The following is a 4,677-nucleotide window of genomic DNA, read 5'->3' on the forward strand; positions in this document are numbered from 1 at the left end:
CAGACGTGCAAAAATAATTCTTAAAACCACAAATAAATACAGTAAATATAAAAATAAAGTCTTTTCAGGCAAACAATGTGGTTTTTTTTTTATTCTGTACTTTAAAAGAGCTGCAGATGAAGCAAACACAGTGAAAACTGTATCTGAGTTTTAGCAAAGATTTCAAGGTATTGCTATTGAACTTTACCCATTTATTTGAAAACTGACTTGAACTTCTATACTGTCAGACTGGAAATTGGCTGAAAGACCACAAACAAAAGGGCAATAAGAAAGACTACATTTTTGTCACAGCTGTCATGTGAGTCATGGATTTTCATGTGCTTTCAAAGTATCCGTGACTTTTGATATTTAGGGATTTTGCATGTGGGCTGGTAAACGTGATGGTTAAAGAGCTGAACCAATTTCTCTGAAAACCTTGAGTTCTGCCAAGTTAAACCCTAGACTGCACGGGAGGCTAATAGAGAGCAGGAGCTCAGCAACAACACTGTGGTTACACAAAGGATCAGACCAGTGAATTCTCACTGAGAGCTTTAATTCCTCCAGGGATAGAGAGATTTCTCTTTCCCCACAACATTTGCAGTTAGGCTGAATTTGCAAAGGCCAGCTCTGGCAAAGCAATGACTGAAGCTAAATGGCTTCTCACAGCAAAACATAGCATATTAATTATTTTGGGAAAAAAAAACAAAGCAAAAACAAAAGAAAGAAAAAAGAAAAGGAAAAAAAAGATGAGTTATCTATAACAAAAAAAGTACTTCTTCACCTGCATCCCTGCATCTGTCATGTCTCTCTCATCACACTTCCGTAAAATTGTAACAGCACTGAGTCAGACCAAAGATCCGTCTGGCTCAGTACCCTGTCTCCAACGCTGGCCAAGAGCAGATGCCCAGGGAAAATTATAAGCAAAAGATACAGTGATACTTCCTTGGAACACTCTTCCAACTTCCAGCAATTTGCAGTTTAGGGACTTTCTGGTTTTGTATTTAATAGTCTTAGTAGATTTTTCTGCCATGAATTTGCCCACACACTTCTTGAAGCTGTGTAATTTTTTCTTGAAGTTACTGTCACTAAAGATTAATCAGAGAATTCGGTACTAAACAATGATACTAAATAAATATTCAGAAAGCACAGGCAAACTTGCCAAAGGAGTTGCCCTTGGTCCTGTGGTGAACATTCCTTAAAAAAAAAAAGGAATGGGGAGAGAGAGAAATCTTTCTATTGCTCCATCAATTGCCTGGTCACATAATCAGTACGAAAAGTGGTGGAGTATCTCAGGATACACTTGAGCTAATTATACACCAGAAATTCTATATATACAAAATATACAAACAAGAAATAAAGATGGAAAAATAGTGTTTACAGTAAGAGATGCTGTTAATAGCTATTACAGCATGGAGAGAGATTTCAGACAGACAGATGATGGTTTCCTTAAAAAGCAGTGATCAGTCTATTCATCCTTTTCCAACTGCACTTGTTCAAGTAGAAGATCAGTTTTGCAAAGGGACACTGAGTTTTCTTCTCTGCATTTTTTTTTTTGTTTCAGCCAGGGCACGCAAGGCTTAACTGATCCAGCCAAAAGTCTTAGGACCTGTTGTTCCTCCTTTACCTTTTGTGATATGAACAAAATAGCAGGAGCTGGAGTATGCTTGATCAACCATACACTTTTGAAACCCTGACTCTGGAAGGCCTTACCAAATAATTAATTAATTTATTGTAAGATTAATAAAAAAGGCCCTGTATCTTCCTCAGAAAGCTCTCCCATTTTGTCAGCAGTGGAATTCTGTACACGTCCATCTGTACATAAGTGTCATGCTGTCTGCTCTGACATGCCAAGTTCCTTGCAGTAGAGATTATGATCTCCACTAGCAAACATATCAACTCTGATGTCAAACCAGTTAGAAACAAAATGAGGTTTTTTTATTTTTTTTAAGGCCACATTTTATTTACATAAACACAGGTAAGGAAAAAATCATGGCGATCAAAAAATCAAGCTTCAGAAAAGATTCTTATGGACGTTGCAGGAAATCTGTTGTATAGGCCTTTAAAACCAGATTGATTGCACTGAGCAAATTAAAATTCTGCACTGAAACTTAGTTTTTGAAAATTCCAGGACAATTACATGTCCTTGATTTACATGCACAATTATAGCATTCATGCATATAAAAGAATACTGTGAGGGGAATTATTGCAATGACATACCGAAATAAGGCACGCCATAGGGCATTGGGTATTATGAAAAAACAAACCTCACACAGCTTCCTTATTCCCTGTACCTACTAGTCACTGTGGATGCAATAACACTCAGAAATAATCATGTGCATTGAGCCAGACTTGTGGTGTGAAAGATGTCAATCGAAATTATCGCAATTCAATAAATTCAAAGTTCACTAAAAGTGGGGTCTTACACCAACAGTAGTGCTGCCATCTCTGCCTTAGCTTTCTAAACTGTACTTTTCATTTCCAGGCTATCTAAACTGTACTTTGAAAAGCCCTACTCTCTTGCAGATGATGTTTCCTGGGGGTCTAGAACCCCATGGGCCCAAGACTGCAGCATTGTGGTCCAATTGGAAACCCATCATGGAGTAATTTTGCTCAGCTTTGCCTGCCTCGTCCGTTCAAAAATCGTTAGTCAAAATAAAGAAAGGATCTTCTTTTTTTATTCTGCTTTCTGAATCTATTATTTATCTTTTGATCTGAATACATTATTTTTCTGTTCCATATACAAATTGCTGAGACCCATATAGCGTCTTTACTGCCTATATGATAGACAAAAAAAACCCTGCTTCCCATTCAGTTTCTGCTTTTATGGCTACTTCCCTTTAATGTTTTCTGAGTTTGTGTGAGGTTTTTTTTAAAGTACAAATTTTCTATCTTATTTTCTATCAGTTCTTATTAAGTTAATCTTTACTTCTAATATCCTTGATCACATCCCTTGAAGAGGAAAAGAAAGATTTTTCAATTACTCCTGCTTCAGCTCCATAAACCATAGTGGCTCATGGGAATTCCACAGTGCCATCTACTGCAAGGGACTAGAATAACTGATAATGCAGCACTTTTTTTTCCAGTTGATCTTACCTTCCTGACTTGTTCCAACGTCTTTTTTCCTTCTGCACAGATCCCAGCACATTTTGTTACCATGCCAGTTCCTCTGGCTGTCTTTTGTGCTGTACTTGTGGTCATACACTACTTATTTCCAACCCTAATTTTACCTTTCATTTATTTTTTTTTGTGTGGGTAGGTGTGGTAAAGCCATGTTGGTTTCTGAGGCATGACGATCCCTCCTTGCCAGATCACTGGCATCATCTTTCCTTCAAGAAGACCTCGAGAAAATTCCCTTCAGAGTCTGCCCATGATGATGGTTCATTGGCTAGAGGGTGAGGTGAGAGATTCAAACCAAACAAAGCACTAACATCCTTCCGGAGGGAGCCAAATGTGCTGTCTCTGCAGCTTCTGCTGGCCTTGGAAGCAAGAGAGAGAAACATACGCTGCTCAGTTTGAGAGCAATAGAGCAGAGCCTGTGTTGACTGACAATTTGAGCATGGCCTGGCACAGCTCATTGCTTAGCAAGGATCAAAGCAAGTAAGGTTCACAAGAGTGATGCTTTTTCCTTTGACACTGTGAGTTGTTCCATTAAGGTTAGATTTGGAAGCCCAATGCTTAAGTGGGATATAAGTGGGCTGTAAAGGCCTTGGGTTAACACTCTGTGATGGTCTGATTTTCAGGCTTTGTTTTTGTTTTAGGGGAACTTTTGCGCACAGTGAGACTCAGTAAGAAATGTTTATCAGTTAATGCTATCACCAGCTGACAACGTAAATCCATATTTGGAATAAAAGTTTCTTCAGTATCTTAACAGTTTATTAGCTTTAATCTGTATTAGAATAAAAACAATACTAAAAAATGACTATTTGATATCATCAGACTCCACTACCCTCAGGCAATTATTCTATCCTGCATAGTTCTGCTGATGGGTAGATCAAGGAAGCTTAATCTTTCACCATGGAGTATGTAGCCAGAGAGGCACTTACCTAGCACTTGCCTACAATCTGGCTAGATCACATTAAACTGAATATTCTTCACAGAAGCTTCCAGTGAGTGTAGTCTAACCTGTAGAATAACAAAAAGGAAAAGGAATGGAGTGGAACGGGGAAAATATTAGGCTGCAAGTCACAATATCCCTCCAAGCCAAAGTAAGGCATGTTTATTGCCCAGACCAGTTCTCACCTCAAATTTTATTGATTCCTGTCACGTTCAGACCAGATTTGAGAGATAATAATGAATTATGTATATTATACAAACACAGAAAAGAGAATGAAGTATGATTATCAATTTCTATGTTTCTTTAAATTATAGGGTTTTATGTACACTGGTCATATACAGATGTTTGAACATTAGTGTATGTTTGACAATTCCAGGCAGGAAGATTTCCTTCATTACCACAAATAAATCTGTAGCCTGTTAAGCACAGTCATTAACGGGTTATTTTTATTTTCTGATCAGAAAAAAGGTCTACCTAGCCATGCCAAAGAGACATCAGTATTTCTAAAATTAGGTAGGGGAGGTCAGTAATCTTTTAATAGCACTGTTAGAAATTGGCATCCTAATTAAGTTATGAATTACAAAAGGCTTTTCAAGCTGGAGCTACTCGCTCAAGGACCAAATAGATATATAAGGAGAAGTTAC

Source organism: Egretta garzetta, unplaced genomic scaffold, assembly GCF_000687185.1.
Source record: "Egretta garzetta isolate BGI_Z169 unplaced genomic scaffold, ASM68718v1 scaffold293, whole genome shotgun sequence".
In the NCBI taxonomy this organism is placed as follows: domain Eukaryota; kingdom Metazoa; phylum Chordata; class Aves; order Pelecaniformes; family Ardeidae; genus Egretta; species Egretta garzetta.